General features: G+C 44.3%; 1 protein-coding gene across 5 annotated transcripts in view; it reads left to right on the forward strand.

The window, feature by feature from the left end:
- Positions 1–402: 402 nt before the first annotated feature.
- Positions 403–26,458, forward strand: part of LOC141096562 (mitochondrial ornithine transporter 1-like) — a 116,147-nt gene continuing 90,091 nt past the window's right edge. The window contains exons 1-3 of one of the 5 annotated variants that reach the window (XM_073583279.1): positions 502–519; positions 4,600–4,714; positions 22,195–22,369. The gene's annotated coding sequence lies outside the window, so the exon portion shown is untranslated. Of the gene's footprint in view, positions 520–606; positions 727–4,599; positions 4,715–22,194; positions 22,370–25,657; positions 25,748–25,829; positions 25,869–26,458 lie in introns of those variants that run through there. The other 4 variants (XM_073583278.1, XM_073583280.1, XM_073583276.1 and 1 more) reach the window with 4 other exon arrangements.

The following is a 26,458-nucleotide window of genomic DNA, read 5'->3' on the forward strand; positions in this document are numbered from 1 at the left end:
TACATTGCAGAAAAATTAGGCTTCCCTGCTGTAACAAGCAGTATGCAGTGCCTGTTACTGTACTACCCATGCTAATCTAATGATAATATATTAAAATATTGCCAAAAATGCATTTAAAACTTTTTCCTAGAGTCAAGTTCTTATGAGCGTTGAGTTTGACCCTGGACATGACACTTTTCGCTGTGTATATTAACGTACAGGAAAGATGTATATCTTTGTACCGTGTTAGCCAGTAGATAGAAAAATATTCAGAATTGAGAGTCCTCAGTGGTTGATACCTTTTAATGGCTAACTGAATCAGTTAGCCATTCAAAGGTATCAACCACTGAGGACTCTCAATTCTGAATATTTTTCTATATTAACGTAGTGAGCTATGAAATGTTGAGCCCTGGTTAATGCTTTCTGCTGACTCTCACATGATCTTCTAATCTAGCCCAGCTTCAGCTACAAATATGCAATGTGGAAACCACTCGGAAATCTGCTGAGTAAAGTCTTCTCATCTCTGTGCTGCAAACTGAGGTAAAACAGAGGTCTATGCTCTCAGTGGGTCTTCATGTAACAGGGAAAGTTCTGGCCACATGTTCTAGATTATTGTACATGGCAGAAAAGGGGCCGAGCATGCCTTAACTGCCAGCAAGCGACTGCCCCTCAAAATTGGAATTCGGAGTAAAGGCCAAACATAGATTTATTATCCAGATGAAGTTTACCTTCTTACACACCATGTAGGTAGGTGAAGCTCTGTATTCATAATCTGTCTGTCATATGTTGAATCTTTCAAGTATGAAATGAGCTTTGGAGGATGATTATTCCATATGATGAAGTATATATCCTAATAGATCCTGGACACATTAAGTTAAAGCCAGCCGAATCCGCCATTATCGACGGCATCATTCAACCATCAAATGCATATGTCGGGGAGAAAAGGATGAGGCTGTGTGAATATAAAGGTCCTATTCAGGGAGTAACACATTGCCAGAGGTGTAGAGATGTTGCTTTCTCCCCTCTCTCCATTGAAAACACTTGAACCCTCAGCCAAGATTACCATTTGTGGTATAGGGAAGTCAGATAGCTCATTTTGCCGACCGTTTTCGCTTAAAGAGGACTTTTCACCAGTTTTAGCATGTTAAAACTGGTAACATCCATCACGGAATTGAGGCTGCGGGGCTGAATAAAACATAGTTTTTATTTTTTAATTTCCCATCTCTGTTGCGAAGATATTAACTTGAAAAGATTAGAATTCTAATTTTCGCTAAGACCACATGGACATTAGTAGAGATTCATCTCCGAGGCCCCCCGAGAATGTCATACCCGACTTTTTCTCTATGAGACATGTAATGACACACAGTCCTGCTCTCGACACTGATCTCAATGCCAACATCTACTATGACTAAGGGTACGCTCACACAAGCATATAAAAAATAGGTCCCATTCTCATCCAGGAGTGTGGGACAATTTTTTTCTCACTTGTCTTTTTAACTCAGCAGCTATTAATCTTCTACAGGACAATTTACAGTTTCCTGTGTTACAGAATTATAATGTATCCGTTATCCGTAAAAATTGGATGCGCCACTGATGGTCCGTATGGCACGCAATTTATTTTCTCACACCCATTCGATTTTGGAGAGAAATCGCAGCATGCTGCTATTTTTTCTTTCTCATGCTGAGTACAAATCATGCAAATCTGCACCGCCTCATTAAAACACATTGGTACAAGTGCAATCCAATTTATCGGATTTCACGCTGCTGATTTACATGCCAGTGTGAGCGAACCCTAAACATATTCTGCATCTGCAGCTCTCAACCCATGGTAACATCAGTGTGGGAGGAGAGGGAGAAGAGTAGAGCCAACAGTGCCCAACGGGCGCCGTCTCACTGCTCGCTTCTTCCATGCCGCCCGGAGGAAGCGAGCAGCGAAATGGTGCCCGTCAAGTGTGAGGGGAACACAGCCAGCAGCACCTATCTCCCTGCTGATCTTGGTAAGGTAATTTGGATTATCTACTGTAACACCGACTATCCATCTACTCCAACACAGCTTGCCTGGCGATCTGAGGGTCAAAATTATAGAAACCCTCCCTTGTGTTTTTCTTTCCCTTATATACTGGGCTAATTTGCCATGGGACTGCGCCCATGAATATGGTATAACTGGGATATTTTCACAGAGAGGCTTTATAGTGTTGTTCACTCTTTGATGTTCCAACCCCCAGCATCAAATTAGCAGCTAATCAATACTGACATTTTTATATAAATATGTTTACCTGTCTATTTGTTTCTAATTTTTCTACTTCATACCCTTTTTGGCTGTTGTCCTTCTACTTTTTTGGAGGCTTTTAGGCTACTTTCACACTTGCGTTTTTTTCCTATACTTAACATGGGTGCGCATTGTCATGCGTTTGTACGCGTTTGTATGCGCATGCGTTTTTTTGTAGTGTGCGCCCGGGCACACAAAATGCATACTGTTGCATTTTTTGTGCGTCTGACCTGTCTCAAAAAAACGCATGCGCACGCAATGCGCACAAAATTCACCCAAAAAACCATTAAAGTCTATGGGAGCGCTGACATGCACATGGTCATGCGCACCTCAGCACAAAAAAAGCTTGCTTTTTTTTGCAAAAACCATGTGCAGAAAAACAAGAAAACGCATAAAAACGCATGATGCGTTTTTTTAATGCGCATTTGCACTGCGCACGCAGCGCAGGGAAAAAAAAACGCAAGTGTGAAAGTAGCCTTAGCTCTGTCTTTTTAAGCATTTTAAACTTGAAATATGTTTTTATATGGAATTAATAAAAATATATTGTTCTCCTTAAGTAAGTTGGAATCACTGCTGCTCTCCATTTGACATAGTTGATTTATGAGTGGTGCTGTGTGTGTGTGTGTGTGAGTGTGTGTGTGTGTGTGTAGGTCGTGGAGAGGGTAATGATGGGGGTTATGGAGAGGGCAATGATGGGGTAGTGGGGGAGAGGGCAATAATGGGGTAGTGAGGGAGAAATCAATGATGGAGGTAGTGGAAGGGCAATAATGGGGTGGTGGAGCAGATGGTAATGATGGTGTTGGTGGAAATTACAATGATGGGGAGGAGGCAATGATGGAGGTGGTGGAATGCGCAATGTTGGGGGTGGTGGGGGAGAAAGCAATGATAGAGGTGGTGGAATGGGCAATGATGGGGTGGGGGTGAAAGCAATAATAGAGGTGGTGGAATACGCAATGATGGGAGTGGTGGGGAGAAGGCAATGATGGAGGTGCTGGAGAGAGCAATGAGGGGGTAGAGGGGGAAAATCCAATAATGGTGGTGGAGGAGAAGGCAATGATGGGGGTGGTGGGGGAGAAAGCAATGATAGAGGTGGTGGAAAGGGCAATGATAGGGGTGGGGGAAAAGGTAATGATGGAGGTGGTGGAAAGGGCAATGTGGGGAGAAGGCAATGATGGATGGAGGTGGTGGAAAGAGCAATGATGGGAGAGGTGGGTAAGAAGGCCATGATAGAGGTCATGAAGAGGGTAATGATGGAGGTGGTGGAGAAGGCAATGATGGGGGTGTTGGAAAGGGCAATGATGGGGGTGGTGGAATGGGCAATGATGGAGGTAATGGTGGAGAGGGAAATGATTGGGGTTGTGGAGAGAGCAATGATGGGGTGGTGGAGAAGGAAATTATGGATAGCAATGATGGAGGTGGGGTAAAAGACAATGATGGCATGCGGGGGGAGGACAATGAGGGATGTGAAGGATTGGGATGCGAGTAAGGTGGACTTATAATGGACTTACGAAAAGGGAGAGATGGAGGAAAAGGTTAGATATGGATGTAAAATGAATTAGGTGGTGGAGATGGATGCTAAGCTCCTGATAGCGTCCTCCCCCATCTCACAATTCATTGTGATACTATTGGGGACTTAAAATTTATTGGGGAGTGGGAGAGAAGGCAGTAAGGTGAATAGGACACTTTATAATGAACTGAAAGGTGAGTGAAGACGCTGTCAGGGACCTGTAATGAATTGGGAGGTGGCAGAGGATGCTCAGTACCTGATAGCATCTACTCCCACTTTCAAATTCATTTTGATGCTATCAAGGACTTATAATGAATGGGGGCGGGACACAGGATAGGGATTAAGGCTATGTGCACACGTTCAGGATTTGCAGGAGAAAATTCTGCTGCATGTCCTAATGTGTTGGCAGGAAGAAAGTTGGGTAAAACACATTTATTTTTTTTACTCATTTTTGCCATGCCTTTGTTGCTTATTTTTCCCCATTAGTATGAGAGAAATATGTTGCAAAAAATAGACATTATGCAGATTTTAATACACTGCAGATCTGCAAGGAAAAAATAAGCAGTGTGTGCATGAGACTCCAGGGATCTCATTCACTTTTCCTGTACTGTAAAACCTTGCATACTTTCCGTGTGCACATAGCCTTACAGGTAATTGGGGAGAGTGACAGACTGAATAATTTATATTATTGGGCAGCAGAGATTATAGGTAATGGGGGGCACAGTGCTGCTAATCATTTTATATTTTTAATGGTGCGTGGCTAATATTATATTAATTGTGGGGTACATATCTGTGTTCAGGGGGGAGACATTTATGTATACAATGTATGTGACAATATTTTCAGGGCTGCGAAGATAATCGTGACAAGACGAGTCATGGCTGGGAGATGTCGACATGAAGGTCTGACCAGATGGAAAAGAAACAGGAGAACGCGGCTCTAATCAGACGAAACGTCAGCGGTAAGTGCCTGGATGCAGATATTATTCTGCGTCTGCACTGTGTGACGTGGAGTGATAATGTTTTCTGTACAATCCCTTATTCTACCTTCTCACATTTGAGTGAAATGTCTGTGTGCTTCCAGGTTTTTTTATCGGATGGCACAAGGACTCAAAGTTTTATAGGTCCATTCACACATAATCGAAAATCAAGGATCAGAGAATGAGATTCATGAGGGTCAGAGAATGTTCTGTTCAATCTGATTTTGAAGATCTGAATAGGACATGCTCAATGCGTCTGTAAAAGTGGGCAGCACACCAACACTGCACACAGATACAGGGATGTAGCCTTATTATGTATAGCACAGTCCCTTAGTATATAGTATACTCACTTATTATGTATAGCGCCGTTCTTACAGTTTCCTCTTTTATTATGTATGGCACCATCACTTATTACGCGCCATACTCTCTATTTACAGTGCCTTGTGAAAGTATTCGGCCCCCTGGAACTTTTCAATCTTTTCCCACATATCATGCTTCAAACATAAAGATACCAAATGTAAATTTTTGGTGAAGAATCAACAACAAGTGGGACACAATTGTGAAGTTGAACGAAATTTATTGGTTATTTTAAATTTTTGCGGAAATGCAAAAACTGAAAAGTGGGGCGTGCAATATTATTCGACCCCTTTACTTTCAGTGCAGCAAACTCACTCCAGAAGTTCATTGTGGATCTCTGAATGATCCAATGTTGTCCTAAATGACTAATGATGATAAATATAATCCACCTGTGTGTAATCAAGTCTCCGTATAAATGCACCTGCTCTGTGATAGTCTCAGGGTTCTGGTTGAAGCACAGAGAGCATCATGAACACCAAGGAACACAACAGGCAGGTCCGTGATACTGTTGTGGCAAATTTTAAAGCGGGATTTGGATACAAAATGATTTCCAAAACTTTAAACATCCCAAGGAGCACTGTGCAAGCGATCATATTGAAATGGAAGGAGAATCATACCACTGCAAATCTACCAAGACCCGGCCGTCCCTCTAAACTTTCATCTCAAACAAGGAGAAGACTGATCAGAGATGCAGCCAAGAGGCCCTTGATCACTCTGGATGAACTGCAGAGATCTACAGCTGAGGTGGGACAGTCTGTCCATAGGACAACAATCAGTCGTACACTGCACAAATCTGGCCTTTATGGAAGAGTGGCAACAAGAAAGCCTTTTCTCAAAGCTATACATAAAAAGTGTTGTTTAACGTTTGCAACAAGCCACCTGGGAGACACACCAAACATGTGGAAGGTGCTCTGGTCAGATGGAACCAAAATTGAACTTTTTGGCAACAATGCCAAACGGTATGTTTGGCGTAAAGGCAACATAGCTTATCACCCTGAACACACCATCCCCACTGTCAAACATGGTGGTGGCAGCATCATGGTTTGGTCCTGCTTTTCTTCAGCAGGGACAGGGAAGATGGTTAAACTTGATGGGAAGATGGATGGAGCCAAATACAGGACCATTCTTCAGGAAAACCTGTTGGAGTCTGCAAAAGACCTGTGACTGGGACGGAGGTTTGTCTTCCAACAAGACAATGATCCCAAACATAAAGCAAAATCTACAATGGAATGGTTCACAAATAAACGTATCCAGGTGTTAAGCCCCTGTCACACACAGCGAGATCACTAGCGAGATCGCTGCTGAGTCACAACTTTTGTGAAGCAACAACGATCTCACCAGCGATATCGCTGTGTGTGACAGGTATCAGCGACCGGCCCCCCACGGGTATCGCTGATCGTTCTGGAAAGCCCTGGACATTGTTTTGATCGTTGGTCTCCCACTGGTCAGCACACATCGCTGCGTGTGGCAGGCGGGAGACCAGCGATCAGAGAGCTGGTAACCAAGGTAAACAGCAGGTTTCTAAGCGCTGCACGGCGCTTAGAAACCCGCTGTTTACCTTGGTTACCAGCTCCCTGCACCAGCGCACTGGTATCTAAGGTACACAGAGGGTAACTAAGCAACGCTCTCGCTTGTTACCCGTGTCGTCGCTGGTCCTCATCGCTGGTGAGATCTGCCTATTTGGCAGCTCACCAGCGATCATGTAGCGACACACCAGCGATCCTGACAAGGTCATATCATTGTCGGAATCGCTGATGCGTCGCTATTTGTGACGGGGGCCTTAGAATGGCCAAGTCAAAGTCCAGACCTGAATCCAATCAAGAATCTGTGGAAAGAGCTGAAAACTGTTGTTCACAAACGATCTCCATCAAACCTCACTGAGCTCGAACTGTTTGCCAAGGAAGAATGGACAAGAATTTCAGTCTCTCAATGTACAAAACTCATAGAGACATACCCCAAGTGACTTGCAGCTGTAATCGCAGCAAAAGGTGGTGCAACAAAGTATTAAGTTAAAGGGGCCGAATAATATTGCACGCCCCACTTTCTAGTTTTTGAATTTCCAAAAAAATTTAAAATAACCAATAAATTTCGTTCAACTTCACAATTGTGTCCCACATGTTGTTGATTCTTCATCAAAAATTTACATTTGGTATCTTTATGTTTGAAGCATGATATGTGGGAAAAGGTTGAAAATTTCCAGGGGGCTGAATACTTTCGCAAGGCACTGTATATATAATGCCGTCCCTTATTATATACAGGTGCATCTCACAAAATTAGAATATCATCAAAAAGTTTATTTCAGTTCTTCCATACAAAAAGTGAAACTCATATATTATATAGAGTCATTACAAACAGAGTGATCTGTTTCATGTGTTTATTTCTGTTAATGTTGATGATTATGGCTTACAGCCAATGAAAACCCAAAAGTCATTATCTCAGTAAATTAGAATACTTTATAACATCAGCATGAAAAAATGATTTTAAAATTTGAAATGTTGGCCTACTGAAATGAATATTAAGTAAATGCACTCAATACTTGGTCGGGGCTCCTTCGACAACAATTACAGCATCAATGTGGCATGGCATGGAGGCGATCAGCCTGGGGCACTGCTGAGGGGTTATGGAAGCCCAGGTTGCTTTGATAGCAGCCTTCAGCTCCTCTGCATTGTTGGGTCTGGTGTCTGTCATCTTCCTCTTGACAATATTCCATAGATTCTCTATGGGGTTAAGGTCAGGCGAGTTTGCTGACCAATCAAGCACAGTGATACTGTTGTTTTTAGTTTCAATAAATTTTTACTTAGAAACTTATTAAACCAAGTCCAAGTTATTAACTCCCATGCAAGGGACTGTAAACTAACAATTTAACATACAATCAATAAACTTCAAATAATATAAGGGAAAACAGAACATAGGTAGGGGTAGGGAAAGGCACATAGGATTTAATTATACGATATCCAATAATCTATAGTGGTATCATCAATAACCAATCCAGGGCGCTTAAAGCGGTTATGTAACCCACTATTGTAGGATCATATATGAATCCCGTGACCAGTTTTCAATTGGCTATGGAGAGAGCCTCAGTACCTGATCCAGTCGAGTATCTGAGTGAAGCTCCATCCAGGGATGTCAAACCCTGAAGAAAAAATCCCATGTGTCAGTTCTAGTTGCTTCTATTCTTTCATATAACATAATGTCGTTCATCTTCTCTTTCACCATAGATATTGACAGTGAGGGCGACTTCCACTTTGCAGCAATGTGGATTTTAGTGGCCATACAAAAGTAGTTTACTAGCTTCCGAAAGCTTTTTGGAAGGCGGGAAGGTCTGGTTCCCAGTAAAAGGGTAGAAGGTTCCAGAACAACCGGTCCACCATACATCTGTACTATCAGACGCTTCATCTTCTCCCAAAGCCCAGAGATACTGTTGTTTTAAACCAGGTATTGGTACTTTTGACATGGCTCCCCAAACCATCACTGATTGTGGAAACTTCACACTAGACCTCAAGCAGCCTGGATTGTGTGCCTCTCGACTTTTCCTCCAGACACTGAGACCTTGATTTGTTATTTTAGCTGTGTGCTTAGTGTCATTGTCTTGTTGGAAGGTGAACCTTCGGCCAAGTCTGAGGTCCAGAGCACTCTGGAAGAGGTTTTCATCCAGGATATCTTTGTACTTGGCCACATTCATGTCTCCTTCAATTGCAACCAGTAGTTCTGTCCATGCAGCTGAAAAACACCCCCATAGCATGATGCTGCCACCACCATGTTTCACTGTTGGGATTGTATTTGGAAGGTGATGAGCAGTGCCTGGTTTTCTCCACACATACCACTTAGAATTATCACCAAAAAGTTCTATCTTCGTCTCATCAGACCAGAGAATCTTATTTCTCATAGTCTGGGAGTCCTTCATGTGTTTTTTAGCAAACTCTATGTGGGCTTTCATATGTCTTGCACTGAAGAGAGGCTTCTGTTGGGCCACTCTGCCATAAAGGCCCGACTGGTGGAGGGCTGTAGTGATAGTTGACTTTGTGGAACTTTCTCCCATCTCCCTACTGCATCTGTGGCGCTCAGCCACAGTGATCTTACGGTTCTTCATTACCTCTCTCACCAAGGCTCTTCTACCATGATTGCTCAGTTTGGCTGGACTGTCAGGTCTAGGAAGACTTCTGGTGGTCCCAAACTTCTTCCACAAATCAAGTCCTATCAGTTTAATTAAACAAAGCTGGACTCCAATGAAGGAGTACAACCATCTCAAGGAGGATCACAAGGAAATGGATGGCGTGTGACTTAAGTTTGAGTGTCTGAGCAAAGGGTCTGAATACTTATGAAGTTATGACCATGTGATATTTCAGTTTTTCTTTTTTAATAAATTTCCAAAAATTTCTACATTTCTGTTTTAGCTGTCAAGATGGAGTGCAGAGAAATGAGAAAAAAAATGAACTTTTTTGAATTTACCATATGGTTGCAATGAAAGAGTGAAAAATTTAAAGGTGTCTGAATACTTTCCGTACCCACTATATATATACACTCACTGGCCACTTTATTAGGTACACCTGTCCAACTGTGTGTTAAGACTTAATTTCTAATCAGCCAATCACATGGCGGCAACTCAGTGCATTTAGGCATGTAGACATGGTCAAGACAATCTCCTGCAGTTCAAACCGAGCATCAGTATGGGGAAGAAAGGTGATTTGAGTGCCTTTGAACGTGGCATGATTGTTGGTGCCAGAAGGGCTGGTCTGAGTATTTCAGAAACTGCTGATCTACTGGGATTTTCACGCACAACCATCTCTAGGGTTTACAGAGAATGGTCCGAAAAAGAAAAAAAATCCAGTGAGCGGCAGTTCTGTGGCCGGAAATGCCTTGTTGATGCCAGAGGTCAGAGGAGAATGGGCAGACTGGTTCAAGCTGATAGAAAGGCAACAGTGACTCAAATTGCCACCCGTTACAACCAAGGTAGGCAGAAGAGCATCTCTGAACGCACAGTGCGTCGAACTTTGAGGCAGATGGGCTACAGCAGCAGAAGACCACACCGGGTACCACTCCTCTCAGCTAAGAACAGGAAACTGAGGCTACAATTTGCACAAGCTCATCGAAATTGGACAGTAGAAGATTGGAAAAACGTTGCCTGGTCTGATGAGTCTCGATTTCTGCTGCGACATTCGGATGGTAGGGTCAGAATTTGGCGTAAACAACATGAGAGCATGGATCCATCCTGCCTTGTAACAACGGTTCAGGCTGGTGGTGGTGGTGTCATGGTGTGGGGAATTTTTTCTTGGCACTCTTTGGGCCCCTTGGTACCAATTGAGCATCGTTGCAACGCCACAGCCTACCTGAGTATTGTTGCTGACCATGTCCATCCCTTTATGACCACAATGTACCCAACATCTGATGGCTACTTTCAGCAGGATAATGCGCCATGTCATAAAGCTCGAATCATCTCAGATTGTTTTCTTGAACATGACAATGAGTTCACTGTACTCAAATGGCCTCCTCAGTCACCAGATCTCAATCCAATAGAGCATCTTTGGGATGTGGTGGAACGGGAGATTCGCATCAGGGATGTGCAGCCGACAAATCTGCGCCAACTGTGTGATGCCATCATGTCAATATGGTCCAAAATTTCTGAGGAATGCTTCCAGCACCTTGTTGAATCTCTGCCACGAAGAATTGAGGCAGTTCTGAAGGCAAAAGGGGGTCCAACCCCTTACTAGCATGGTGTACCTAATAAAGTGGCCAGTGAGTGTATATATATAGTGATAAAACACTCCGGGATCGCCTTTGCTGGGGTCAAAGGTCACGTGCGTTCAGCATGAAACTCAGGCGCAAAGCCGGGGTCCGGGTATAACTGACACTGGGTCAGGTTTATTAGGTGAAAGCAATGCATAAAGAAAAAAAACATAAAACAAATCCTTGCCTGTCCGGCACTAACTAAACAAAGTACAACCTAACTACCAACTGGCGGGCTTCTCCTGTCCAGCCAAACCACAGTTGCAGTGGGCACTGTTTCCACTCACGTGTGTCTCTCACACAGACAGGCTCTCTGTGTCCCCAGGCTGAGACACTCACACAACCACCTGGCATCCTTTTATATCCGCCTCCCATTATTCATTAGTCACCAGGTGAGATACTGACAAGACTAGGCCACATGGGAAAGGTATCTGGGCGAGATATACCTGCCCTCATCCACTATTCCCACATGATTCTCACATATCGCCCCCCTCTGCTCAGACCACTCTGGTCGAGCAATGACACCCGCCAAACAGTGCACTCGGGACAGGGCATCTGCATTCCCCATCTGTACCCCTGGGCGGTGCTCCACCGTAAAAGTGTAGGCCTGCAGGGCAAGGAACCACCGGGTCACCCGGCTATTCCGTTCCTTGTGCAAGTGCATCCACTTGAGAGGGGCATGGTCAGTGATCAGCCTGAACTTTCGGCCCACCAGGTAATATTTGAGGGCCTCTAGAGCCCACTTAATGGCTAGGCACTCTTTTTCTACTACCGCATACTTTTGCTCATGTTTATTCAGCTTCCTGCTGAGATAGAGGACTGGGTGTTCCACTCCGTCCCTCGCTTGTGACAGTACGGCCCCGATACCGTTATCAAAGGCATCCGTTTGTACCACAAACTCGCTGCGGAAGTCCGGAGTCACCAGTACGGGTTGAGAGTAAAGTGCCCATTTTAGGCTATGGAAGGTTTCTTCAGCCGCTAAATTCCATTTAATCATGACGGAGTCTTTCCCTTTGGTAAGATCCGTCAGGGGGGTAGCGATGGCTGCAAAATTGGGTATGAACCGGCGATAATAGCCGTCGATCCCCAGAAAGGCTTGCACCTGCTTCTTGTTGACAGGTTGCGTCCAGTCCTGAACCGCTTGAATCTTATCAACCTGGGGTTTAACAACACCCCTCCCAATTACATACCCCAAATACTGGGCTTCTTCTAGCCCGATGTGACATTTCTTGGGGTTCGCGGTTAGACCTGCCTGCCACAGATCGTCAATCACAGCTTGTACTTTCTGCAGATGAGTCTCCCAGTGCAAGCTGTAAATGACAATGTCATCCAAATAGGCCGAAGCGTACTGCCTATGTGGCCTCAGGACTCGATCCATCAGTCTCTGGAAGGTCGCCGGTGCTCCGTGCAGTCCAAACGGCATATACACATACTGAAATAGACCTTCCGGCGTAGCAAATGCCGTCTTTTCTCTGGCAGCCTCCACCAGAGGGATCTGCCAATACCCCTTTGTTAGGTCTAGGGTCGTAATATACCGGGCTTTTCCTAACCGATCTATTAACTCGTCGACCCGGGGCATAGGGTAGGCATCAAATTTTGAGACCGCATTCAGTTTCCTGAAGTCATTGCAGAACCGGATTGTGCCGCCCGGTTTAGGAATTAACACAATCGGGCTGGACCAAGCACTGTGCGATTCCTCAATGACACCTAACTCTAACATTGCCTTAACTTCTCGGGAAACGGCTTCACGGCGTGTTTCCGGAATTCTGTAGGGTTTCACGTGAACTGTGACACCAGGTTCCGTTACGATGTCATGTTTCATTAGCGTAGTCTGCCCGGTTTTTTCTGAGAAAAACTTTTGGTTGTGAAGTAGAAACTGCCTGACCTCAGTCTTTTGCCGCTCCGAGAGCGTCTCTACAACCCGTACCTCCGGTACAGTATGCGAGCAGACGGGACGGGCCAGCTCCACTGACAAGGCAGACCGATCTTTCCAGGGTTTTATCAGATTTACATGATAAACCTGTTCAGGTTTCCGTTTACCTGCCTGGTATACTTTGTAGTTTACTTCACCAACTCTTTCCTTAATCTCAAACGGGCCCTGCCTCTTTGCTAGGAACTTACTGTCCACCGTGGGGACCAGAATCAACACCCTACCTCCGGGTGCAAACGTACGGATCTTGGCTCCCCTATCATATTCTTTTTTGGGCTCCCTGAGCCTGCATCATGTGTTCTTTGACGATAGGCATAACAGCCACAATACGGTTCTGCATTTGGGATACGTGATCTATCACCGTTTTAAACGGAGTGACCTGACCCTCCCAGGATTCTTTGGAGACGTCTAACAGTCCGCGAGGACGTTGGGCGTACAATAACTCGAAAGGCGAGAACCCCGTGGAAGACTGGGGCACTTCCCTGATGGCAAAAAGCAAATACGGAAGTAAATAGTCCCAGTTTTTCCCATCCTTATCTATCGCCTTTCTTAGCATCTGCTTCAGAGTTTTATTGAACCGTTCGACCAACCCGTCTGTTTGAGGGTGATACACGGATGTGCGTAACGGTTCGATTTGTAACAACCGGCAGAGCTCCTTCATTACCCTGGACATAAAGGGAGACCCCTGGTCGGTGAGTATCTGTTTTGGTATACCGACCCGACTAAACACATGCACCAGTTCCTTGGCAATCGTCTTGGTGGCCGTGTTACGCAAAGGGATGGCCTCCGGGTAACGAGTGGCATAATCCAAGATGACCAGGATATGTTGGTGTCCACGTGCAGACCGTGGAAGGGGCCCAACTAAATCCATCCCAATCCTCTCAAACGGGGCCTCAATAATAGGTAGGGGTACCAAAGGGCTACAGAACCGGGGCTTACGCGCAGAGGCTTGGCAGTCAGGACAAGACTCACAATATACACGAATATCGTGATGCATGCCTGGCCAAACAAAACAGTGTAATATCCTTTTGGTGGTTTTCTGGACACCCAGGTGACCTCCCATCACATGTCCGTGGGCCAGGTCCAGCACCTGCCGCCGGTAGGGTTTTGGCACGACTAATAGTTGCACCGTGTCTTCCCCCTTTTTCTCTATCTGATAGAGTAAATCATTCTCCAGGACCATGTAAGGATATGCCAGCCTAGAGCCAGGTTCTACGGGTACTCCATTTATCACTTTTACATTTGTCCTAGCCTGAGAAAGGGTAGGATCCTTTATTTGCTCGCTTTGGAAGTCATCTTTCTGAACTTCCAAATCCGGCAAACGGGGAGGTGGACGGCAGTCGGCCTCCTTCTCTTCCCTGGTCTCCGTATCACCCGCCATGACTGAAAACGGGAACTGCAGGTCATTTCCCGCAGACTCTTCCCCCGAGCCTTCCGGGGAGACCTCTTCCAGGGGTTCGGGACCCACATGCGCCCTGGGAGAAGAATCATGTACACTATTACCCGAGGGCATTAACTGATTCTCCCACAATTGCCAGAAGTGGGGAAAATCCCGGCCCAAGATAACATCATGCAATAACGCAGGGACGAGTCCCACTTTATGTTACACAGACCCATAGGAAGTAGTAATGCATATGACCGTGGTGAGGTACGGACAGGTGTCTCCATGCACAGACGTTACAGAAAATTTGTCTGATGGTCCAGTCGGGGCTGACACCAGACTGGCCTTCACCAGAGTCACCACACTTCCCGAGTCTAACAATGCCACCACATTTTTGCCATCAACAGTTAAATCACACAAGTGTTTTTCCACATCCTTTTGACCGGCATTCACACTCACTACCCGTGCAACCATAGACATGCGGTTTTTAGAGTCTGTGACGTCGCACTGCATGGGTTCAGTAGTGACCGGACAGTTCACAGCAATGTGGCCCATCTCTTGGCAGCGGAAACACCTAACGGGCCCCTTGCTTAGACCATAGTTCGTTACTCTCGGCCTCGCATTGCAGGCAGTCCCGGTTTCCTCCCCCACTGTCTTAGGGATTTTTCCTTCTCCCCTACTCCCTGGAACAGTCTTACCGGTTCCACGTGGAGATGATGAAGAACGAGGAGGGGTAGCGTCGTCTTGGAGTCCTTCCGCCATGGAGTAACGTTCAACCAGATCCACCAGTTGATCTGCCGTCGTAGGATTTCCATGGCTTACCCACTTCCTCTGGGCTGGCGGTAGAGCTATCAGGTACTTGTCCATGACGACTCTCTGGATTATCTCTGGCGCTGTCAACACCTCGGGTTGTAGCCACTTCTTCGTCACGTGGATCAGGTTGAACATCTGTGACCGTGGAGGTTTATCCGGCTGATAAGACCATTGATGCACTCTGTATGCACGGACAGCGGTCATCACTCCCAGCCGGGCCAAGATCTCGGCTTTCAGTTTGTCAAAATCTTGCGCGGCTTCAGGTTATAAGTCATAATAAGCCTTTTGGGCTTCACCGGAAAGAAACGGGGCAATCAGGCCGGCCCATTGTGCCTTTGGCCATTTTTCTCGCACTGCCGTTCGTTCAAACGTGGTCAGGTATGCCTCGACGTCATCTTCGGTCGTCATCTTCTGCCAGTACCGACTCACGTGAATCACTCTCGACTCGGCTTCCAGGTTAACCTCAGGTAAGCTTGCCAGGCGCTGTGCCACCTGCTGGAGAAGCGAACGATCGGTAGCTGTCATGTCCATCAACTCCTTCAGCTGGGCCATCATCACCCGATTAGCTTCTTGCTGGACGGCGGTGGACTGTACCAGCGCTTTCACCACGTCCTCCATGCTCATGCTTCCAACGTGATGCCCGCGTTCTCCACCACAATGTGATAAAACACTCCGGGATCGCCTTTGCTGGGGTCAAAGGTCACATGCGTTCAGCATGAAACTCAGGCGCAAAGTCGGGGTCCGGGTATAACTGACACTGGGTCAGGTTTATTAGGTGAAAGCAATGCATAAAGAAAAAAAACATAAAACAAATCCTTGCCTGTCCGGCACTAACTAAACAAAGTACAACCTAACTACCAACTGGCGGGCTTCTCCCGTCCAGCCAAACCACAGTTGCAGTGGGCACTGTTTCCACTCACGTGTGTCTCCTCACACAGACAGGCTTTCTGTGTCCCCAGGCTGAGACACTCACACAACCACCTGGCATCCTTTTATATCCGCCTCCCATTATTCATTAGTCACCAGGTGAGATACTGACAAGACTAGGCCACATAGGAAAGGTATCTGGGCGAGATATACTTGCCCTCATCCACTCTTCCCACATGATTCTCACTATATATATATATATATATATACACAACAGAATATAACTCCAAGTAAATAAAACTTCCGCGAAATCAAACTGTCCACTTAGGAAGCAACACTGATTGACAATCAATTTCACATGCTGTTGTGCAAATGGAGTAGACAACAGATGGAAATTATTGGCAATTATCAAGCCACCCACAATAAAGGAGTGGTTCTGCAGGTGAGGACCACAGACCACATCTCAATACCAATGCTTTCTGTCTGATGTGTTGGTCACTTTTGAATGTTGGTTGCGCTTTCACACTCGTGGTAGCATGAGACACACTCTACAACCCACACAAGTGGCTCAGGTAGTGCATCTCATCCAGGATGGCACATCAATGCGAGCTGTTGCAAGAAGGTTTACTGTGTCTGTCAGCATAGTGTCCAGAGGCTGGAGGTGCTACCAGGAGACAGGCCAGTATACCAGGGGCCATAGGAGGGCAACAACCCGGCAGCAGGACTGCTACCTCAGCCTTTGTGCAAGGAGGAACAGGAGGAGCACTGCCAGAGCCCTGCAAAATGACCTCCAGCAGGCCACAAATGTGCATGTGTCTGCACAAACGGTTAGAAACCGACTCCATGAGGATGGTCTGAGTGCCTGACATCCACAGATGAGGGTTGTGCTCACAGCCCAACACCATGCAGGACGCTTGGCATTTGCCACAGAACACCAGGATTGGCAAATTCGCCACTGGCGCCCCGTGCTCTTCACAGCTGAAAGCAGGTTCACACTGAACACATGTGACAGACGTGACAGACGTGACAGAGTCTGGAGAAGCCATGGAGAGTGATCTGCTGCCTGCAACATCCTTCAGCATCAGTCGCTTGGCAGTGGGTCAGTAATGGTGTGGGGTGGCATTTCTTTGAAGGGCCGCACGGTGTTGTGCTGTTTGACTTGTTGCATTTGGTCCAGAAATGGTTGCAGTCCTCCACTCCAGCACAGATGGTCGAGCGGGTGGTCATGGACCAGTTTATTCACTCCCTCCCCCAGCCGATGCAGACCTGGGTTGACCAGCAAGATCCCCGGAATGCAGATGACTTGGTGGGACTCGTAGAAAGGTGGTCGAAAGGTACCTAAGACGGGTAACAGCGCCACCTCTGGGGGAAGTCTGAGGTCCCAAGGAGCCGCTGAGGGGCTTCCAAAGACTGCTGGTAATGATCTGATCAGCTGGAGATGCCACGGGTCTGGACACATAGCCGCATGTTGCCCTATGTCTTCCGAGCAGATGGAATGTATCCTAGGCAGGCGCTGCTCGTGTTATGCCTACCCAGCCTGCAGTGTGGCCTATCAGCCCGGAGAGGGGCTGCAGTTATGTCCCGTCATCATAAACGGAGTACCGGTGTCAGGACTCACTTCCGTAGTCCTCTGGTCCCGTTACCGGTAATAGAGATCCCGTTCAAGCAAATTGCCATGGACCTAGTAGGTCCTTTAGTTCACTAGAACTACTGATGGAGTCATTTTGACTCCTTTCGTTTTTTATTTCTCTTCTGTGACTACATTTTTCAGAATTCCGGCTTGAAACTCGGTGACTTTTCCTCAAATATGATGTGAAAAAAGATTTTGTGAGAATAAATAATTTTGGTGAAAAATTTGCGCGTTTTTTTCAAAATTTACCAAGAACTACTGAAGGGAGTCATTTTGACTCCCTACTATATTTTGAGGTCCTTTTGTCACTAAATGTTGCTATAAAGTTTTGTGCATAATTTTTTCACTCTGTCTTATTTACCCTGATGTTCATATAGATGTAGTTCAATTTACATGTCAACTTTTCACATTTTCCTTGTGTTTTACCTGCTTGTATTACTGTGTAATACTGAACAAAATAGCTTGTTTACTCTAGGCTCTTATCTTATCAGATTTGATGAGAAATCTACTCGATCGGAGAGACTGCAAACGGACAAGTTTGCTCTATTTTCTACTGTGTGGGACAGGTTTATTGAAAATTGTATTGCGTGTTACAAACCTGGCCCATACATAATGGTGGATGAGCAACTTTTCCCAAGCAAAACTAGGTGTCCATTCACGCAGTACATGCCTTCCAAACCAGATAAATATGGCCACAAATATTGGCTAGCTGTTGATAAGGAGAGCAAATATCTGGCAAATGGCTTCCCTTATCTAGGCAAAAGATGACACATGCCGTGCTGAGGACCGTTTAGCTGAACATGTGGTAATGAAGTTATTGGACCCGTTTTTGAAAAAAGGTCGCAATGTTACAACCGATAATTATTTTACTTCAGTAAAATTAGCTAAACAGCTAAAAAGCAAAGGAACAACCATCGTGGGAACACTGAACAAGATAAGGCGAGAAGTGCCTAAAGAAATAAAATCCATGAAAGAGGAATTGTACAACACTAAAGTGTTTAGAAATGAAGACAATTTTACACTTACAGTATATCAAGGAAAGCCCAACAAAAATGTTGTCATTTTGAGTTCCGTCCATCCAGATGTTGTTGTTGCGTCTGATTCCGCTAAAAAAACTCCAGAAACGGTAAAGTTTTACAATGAAACAAAATATGGAGTAAATGTAGTGGATCAGATGGCACGAAAATATACCACACGAACATGCACAAGGAGATGGCCTGTTCATGCATTTGAAAATGCCTTAGACTTTGCGGGTATAAATGCATGGATAATATTCAAGGAGATTACCCACCAAAAAATGTCACGCAAGGCATTTTTGCAAACGCTTGTGAGAGAGTTGAGTGGTCCTTATGTCACAGATAGGGAAAAGGGTTCCACGTCCCAAGTTTCTACATGCTCAGAAGTGATGGTTCAAACAAAATTTTGCCAGATCAAAGAAAAGTGCAAGAAAAATAGATCTGTCGGCAATTGTAAGACTTGTGGTAAGTCTTTGTGTGGGCAATGTACTGCCATAAATCAAAGGCAATGCCTAAAATGCGAAACACCAAATGTTTAGAAGGTGAATTCTGCGCCATATTTTCATTTTTATGCTCCTCCACCTACATTTTCTCTGCTTTTTGTTCTTCAGTTGTTGTTTATATGTGTGCACTTGAATAAAAAAAAAGTTTGAAAAACGTCTATTATAATTATTGTTATTTTCTGTAGAAAAATAAGAAAAGCAGAAAAAAAACAATCAAAAGCATTACTGTTGGATCTCACAATAATAATACATTACAAAAAATATAATTATTAATAAATAACCACAAATGAAACTCTAAAAATAAACGAAAACAAGGAAGGAGTCAAAATGACTCCTTTCAGTAGTTCTAGGCAGGGTCACGAGTCCAGTAGTCCTAGTGTTAAGTCTGCACAAGGGCGCCAATATATTCTAGTGGTCATAGACTATGCGACCCGGTACCCGGATCAGGTCCCCTAAGGAACTCTTTGGCTTAAAGTATCACCCGGTAACTTGTCCATATTTTTGCTAGGACAGGCCTGCCGAAGGAGATTTTGACTGAAAAGGGAACCCACTTCATGAGCAAAGTAATGAGAGAACTGTGTAGGGTCCTGCAGATTATCCAGCTGCAACCTTCAGTGTACCATCCACAGACCGACGGCCTAGTAAAACGCTTCAATAAAACCTTGAAAGCCGTGCTCAAAAAGGTCATTGAGAAGGATGGTCGAGACTGTGATTACCTGCTTCCATTTTTTGCTCTTCTCCATCAGGGAAGTTCCCGGCTTCTCGCTATTTGAGCTCCTGTATGGTCGACATCAGCAAGGGCTCCTGGACATCAACAAAGAAACATGGGAAGCTGAGGTCACGCTACACCAGAGCATCATAGAGCTTGTCGCCCAGCTGCAGGAGAGAATGACGAAAGTGATGCCTATTGTGAAGGAACATGGCACAGGCAAGGGTGTATAACCGATCAGCGAGGTTGAGGCAGTTCCGCATGCTAGTGCTTATCTCCATGGTGGAGAGCAAGTTCCTAGCCAAGTGGCAAGGCCCATACGAAGTGGTGGATAAACTGGGTGAAGTTAATTATAAGGTACACCAGCCGGGGTGAAGGAAGCTGCACCAGGTCTATCATGTGAACTATCAATTCCAAAGTCACCGTGGACGATATCACCATTGCAGAGACTCTGACGCCGGCCCAGATGTAAGAGTGTCGAGAGCTATGGCAGCGGAATCGGAACCTATTCTCAGAGTTGCCGGGGCATACTGAACATGACGTTTTGACAGAACCAAAAGTAAGGGTGAACCTCAAGCCCTATAGAATTCCGGAAGCACGGAGAGATGTGATATCCAATGAGGTGAAGTGGATGCCAGACCTCGAGGTGATAGAGGAGTTGAAAAGTGGATGGTCGAGTCTCATCGTCCTTGTACCAAAACCCGGTGATAAGTGGCGGTTTTGCAATGACTACCCAAGCTGAATGAAGATTCTACTTTTGATGCGTACCCGATGCCTCGTGTGGACAAACTCATTGAGAGACTTGGAACCGTGAGGTACATTACAACCCTGGACCTGACAAAAAAGGATATTGGCAGATCCCCATGTCCCAGAGTGCCAAGTAGAAGACAGCCTTCTTAACGACTGATTGGTTTTTCAACACACCAGGGTGCCCTTTGGTCTGCAGTGGGCCCCAGCCTCCTTCCAGAGGGTGATGGATCGGATCCTGGCTCCGCATCAGAAGTATGCCACAGCATACCTCAGTGACATTGTCATCTTTAGCCGTGACTGGTCTAGTCATCTGCCAAAGGTATAGTTGGTTGTGGATGCTTTAAGAAGTGAAGGTTCACCATAAATCCGAAAAAGTGTGCCATAAGGAAGGAAGAGGCCAAGTACCTAGGCTATGTCGTCGGAAGGGGCGAAATTAATCCGCAGGTAAATAAGATCGAGGCGATTCAGAAGTGGCTGCAAATGCTTTCCAAGAAGCAAGTGAAGGCATTTCTTGGAATTGTGGGCTATCACCAGTGGTTCATCCCAGGTTTTGCTATAATCTCCACACCGTTGATGGATCTTCTTAAGCATACCAAGTCGACCATATTTAAATGGACTGCTGACACAGAGATAGCGCTCCAGGAGCTGAAGCAGGCTGTTTGTAAGCATCCGGCTCTGGTCGCACCAGACTTCAGTAAGGAGTTCATGGTCCAGATTAATGCCTCAGAAGTCGGGTTGGGAGCCGTGCTGTCTCAGGAGATAAATGGGGAAGAGCATCCCATCCTATATCTGAGCCGGAAGCTCTCCTCATGCGAGAAAAATTACGCCATTGTGGAGAAAGAATGTCTAGCCATAAAATGGGCAGAGGATATATTGAGGTATTATCTGGGTCATCCTCATTGAGATGCTACAGTAGCTTGATTTTGTAAGGGTGCCATTTGTGAGCAGCTAATATCCGAGGAAGGGATGTTCAACTGATGCCAGATCGGCGCGCTGAATTTGCAGAATGGGCAAATCAAAAATTAGAGCAGGACCCTCAGTTTACACAAAACATTATGTTCAGTGATGAGGCAAACTTTTTTGAGTGGGCCATTTATATGGATACACCTAAATAATGAGAATGGTGACAGTTTTCTTGCGTAGGGTGTCTTGCATTGAAATCTGCTGCGTTCAACAGACATCAACACAATTTGACATCAACTCAACTCACGTGTTAACCTCTGCGACATGTCAATGGCTGTAAACAAAGAGAAACTTGTAAATAACTCATGAAATAATAAAATTACGTTAAAACCAAGCACACCATTGTTTTTCTTGTGAAATTCTCAATAAGTTTGATGTGTCTCATGACCCTCTTCCCATTGGAAAAAATAAAGTTGGATCCAAAATTGCTGACTTCAAAATGGCCGCCATGGTCACCACCCATCTTGAAAAGTTTTCCCCCTCCCATATACTAATGTGCCACAAACAGGAAGTTGATATCACCAACCATTCCCATTTTATTTAGGTGTATCCATATACATGGCCCACCCTGTATAATAAAAGCTCATGTTAAAATCGCATTGCACACGGATTGCATTTGCATGTCATTCAGATGTAATTCTGATGCTGGGTGATAAAAATCGCTGATTTTTTTGACGGTGTTGCTCGTATAACAAAGTCAAACAACAAACCTTAAATAACATAGTAGAGATCTGATCTCATTTAAATAAGTATATAATGCTTAGAATATATTGATAACCCTCTTCACAGTCTTTACAGTGTCCTTCAATTTGTCCCCAGGCTCCTGTACTCAGTATTGAGGCCTTGCTGAAATGTTCCTGCTGCCTGTAATAAGATCCATAAAGCACTGCTACTGAGATACCAGCAAACCGAGCCAGTCTGAAGGTCGGGGAGAGAGTTCAGCAAGGACTCAGGATCTCTAACAATAAGGTTACATTCCCACGATGAGTATTTGGTGAGTTTTTGATGTTGCAGATTTTTCAGTATTTCTGCTTCTATTATGTAAATTAGGTTATGTGAGTTTTTCCACTGCCTTTTTAGTGCGTTTTTATCTTGTTTTTGATTCGACAGTTTGTCTCTTATTGGTATGTCATGTTTTAAATAAAGCTGCTTTGCTTTTGATGCTTCCTGGTATTCAGCTTTGATAAAACTTTATTAATACAGTCATGTGCAGATTACATGTGTTTTTAGTGAGCTTCCGCTTTGAAAACACGCTAAAAGCAATGCATTTTTAATGTGAATTTTTTGAGTTTTTGTAGAAAATCCACACAATACTCAGCGTGTTGCGGAATTCAAACACAGACCGCAGGTCAGATTACGCAGTTTAAAAAAAAATCCACAGTGAAATCTCTATAAATCACATCCACCTTGCTGAAACTGTTAGACGTTGCTCTTTTTGCATGGCAAAACTGCAAAAAAAATCATCATGGGAACTTTACCTTATACTAAAAAAAAAAGTCTGATTAATTTTATGGAAAAGTGAACCAAAATTGTAGGTTCAGTTGATCAGTTGACATGTGACCGCAACAGCCGAAGGTGGAATCATGATCCACCTGCCGCTGTTAACTAGTTAAATGCCCCTCTCTGAAAGCAGCATTTAATTAGTGCTAACCAGAAGCGCGTCACTAATCCAGCCCATCGGTGACCCCGTCACATGATCGTGGGTCACCGATGAGTCCGCATGACAACCGGAGGTCTGCAGCAGACCTCTATGGTTGTCATTGCCAGATTGCTATGAGCGCCATCCCGTGGTCGACGCACATAGCAAGTAAGCATTTCTGCTACACACAGGCGATATGATCAGCAGAGGTAATTGAAGTACTGCAGCTTCTAGTCTTGCAGGAGACTATTGAAGCATACAAAAAGTAAAAAAAAATGTTTTTAAAAATAGAAAAAAAATTTAAAAATATATAAGTTCAAATCACCCCCCTTTCACCCCATTCCAAATAAAACAATACAAAAATCATATATACACATACTTGGTATCGCTGCATTCAGAATTGCCCAATCTATCAATATAAAAAAATAATTAACCAGATCGCTAAACGGCGTAACAAGAAAAAAATTAAAACGCCAGAATTACGTTTTTTTGGTCGCCGCTACATTGCAATAAAATGCAATAATGGGTGATCAAAAGATTGTATCTGCACCAAAATGGTATCAATAAAAACATCAGTTTGGTACGCAAAAAATAAGCCCTCATATGGCCCCAGATCACGAAAAATGGAGACGCTACAGGTCTGGAAAATGATGCCATTTTTTTTTCTTACAAATTTGGGATTTTTTTTCACCACTTACATAAAAAAGAACCTAGACATGTTTGGTGTCTGTGAACTCATAATGAACTGGAGACTCTTAATGGCATGTCAGTTTTAGCATTTAGTGAACATGGTGAAAAAAAGACAACTGTGAAATTGCACTTTGTGCGCATACACGTGCATTTGAAAGCGCATGCGTTTTTTTGTAGTGTGCGCTCGGGCGCACAAAATGCATCCTGTTGCATTTTTTGTGCGTCCGACTTGCCCCAAAAAAACGCATGCGCACGCAATGCGTTTTTTTACAGCAAAACACCCATTATAGTCTATGGGTGCGCATACGTGCGCATTCTAATGCGCACGTATGCGCAAAAAAGCATGCGTTTTTTTTTAAAAACGCATACAAAAGCATGATGCGTTTTTTTCATGCGTTTGTGTGCGCAAAAAACGCGCAGCAAAAAAACGCAAGTGTGAAAGTAGCCTCACCTGGCCATTTTGACCGAAAAATAGAAAGTTATGGCTCTGTGAAGAAGGGGAGCAAAAACAGAAATTTAACCCCTTTCCGACATCAGGTGTAATAGTACGCCGATATTGGACTCCCTCCCTTTGATGTGGACTCCGGCAGTGAGCCCACAACTTTCCTGTGACATGTCAGCAGTTTTGTGCAGCTGACATGTGCCCGGAATAGCCGCGGTGGAATCGCGATCCACCCGTGGCTGTTATCTATTTAAATGCCGCTTTCAAACGCTGACAGCAGCATTTAACTCGTGCTTCCATCCATCAGGCCGAAAATCCGCCACCCATGACCTGCGTCATGTGATCGCGGGTCACCGGTGCGCTGGCATGACAACCAGAGGAGATCTCTGTGGTTGTCAGTGCTGGCTTGCTGTGAGTGCCACCCAGTTGTTGGCGCTCATAGCAAGTGAGTCATTTTGCTATATAGAGGAGATCTGATCATCGCCTCTATGTGGCAGAGCTGATCGGGTTGTGGCAGCTTCTATTCTCCCATGGAGACTGTTGAAGCATGCCAAAACTAAAAGAAAAAAAGTTTTAAAAAATAAAAAAATAAAAGATCAAATCACCCACTTTTCGCCCCATTCAAAATAAAACAATAAAAAAATAAAAAAATGTACATATTTGGTATCGCCGCATTCAGAATCGCCCAATCAACAAAAAAAAAGGATTAACCCGATTGCTAAATGGTGTAGCGAGAAAAAAAGTCAAAACACCAGAATTATGTTTTTTTGGTCGCCGTGACATTGCATTAAAATGCAGTAACGGGTGATCAAAAGATCGTATCTGCATAAAAATGGTATCATTAAAAACGTCAGCTCGGCACGCAAAAAATAACCTGCAGCCAACCCAAGATCACTAAAAATGGAGACACTACGGATATTGGAAAATGGTGAAATTTATTATTTTTTTTAGCAAAGTTTGCATTTTTTTTCACCACTTAGATAAAAAAGAACTTAGACATGGTTGGTGTCTATGAACTCGTAATGACCTGGAGAATCATATTGGCAGGTCGGTCAGTTTTACCATTTAGTGAACCTAGCAAAAAATCCAAGCTAAAAACAACTGTGGGATTGCACTTTCTTTTTGCAATTTCACCGCACTTGGAATTTTTTTCCCGTTTTCTAGTACATGACATGGTAAAACCAATGGTGTAGGTCAAAACAACTCTTGTCGCAAAAAACAAACCCTAACATGGCCATATTGACGGAAAAATAAAAAAGTTAAAAACTGAAATACCCCTGGTTGTTAAGGGGTTAAACAGCTAAATCCCTCACATTTCCTAGAATGTTTCCATTGGTGAAATAATATGTCCTCTTACATTTCCATTGATCACGTATGTTAAATAGATTTATAAGCAGCATATAGTAAGTGAGACTAGCGAAAATCACGTGGGGAATGAATTGTGAAAGGGTCACAATGTCATATGTAAATAGACAGAGGGGAAAATGTGACTTTAGTGACCAGGATTAGGACACTGTGTAAATAGACAGATTGTCCATAACCATGTGCTCACTTTCAAGTCCCACAAATCTGAAATCAGGCTGACAGATAACCGGGAAGCGGTGAGTGCCCACTTTCCTTGTCTCATTACTACATGTCTGGAGTTTTGTGTCTCTTTCACAAATCTTACTCTTCCATCAATAGGGAATAACGACTATCTATCTATAAGATCCTGGACGCCCGGTATGTAAAAACAGAGGACCTTTTCTGGTGTCCATTAATATAAATTGTGTTCCTGATTTGTTTGAAGCGTGAGAATCTTGTGCCGATAATTGTGCAATTATGATCATTTTAGAGCTCAGTAAGTGCCGCTCGTATCAGTAGTAATAGGTAACACTTTCAGTGAAATAGTGCAAGATGCAGTGTGTGATAACAGAATATATATACAGTATGGACTATATCATTGACGGACACAGACAGAAAAGGGCCCCTGTGCAAGAACAATATATGGGCCCTTTGCAGCCCAACAGCTGCTAAAAATGCAAAATTGCACCTGCTTTGGAGGTAGAAATGGGCCCCCTTACCTCTTGGGCCCCAGTGTGGCAGCTTCACCAATGATATGTTCACCCCTGAACTATATAAGACATTACACCAATTATATGTTATTAAACAATACACACAAGAGGAATGAGGGTCCTGCTCGCAAACTTACTGTACAATCTATGAAGAAATAAGGGGACACAAAGGGTAAAAAGATCATGTCAAGTACCGTCCAGCCATAATTATAATAAATAGGGATATTCTAATGACGCTGCATTAATCAGTCATCATCC

The sequence above is a fragment of the Dendrobates tinctorius genome, unplaced genomic scaffold (genome assembly GCF_039654945.1).
Source record: "Dendrobates tinctorius isolate UK_male_01 unplaced genomic scaffold, ASM3965494v1 ptg000075l, whole genome shotgun sequence".
In the NCBI taxonomy this organism is placed as follows: Eukaryota; Metazoa; Chordata; class Amphibia; order Anura; family Dendrobatidae; genus Dendrobates; species Dendrobates tinctorius.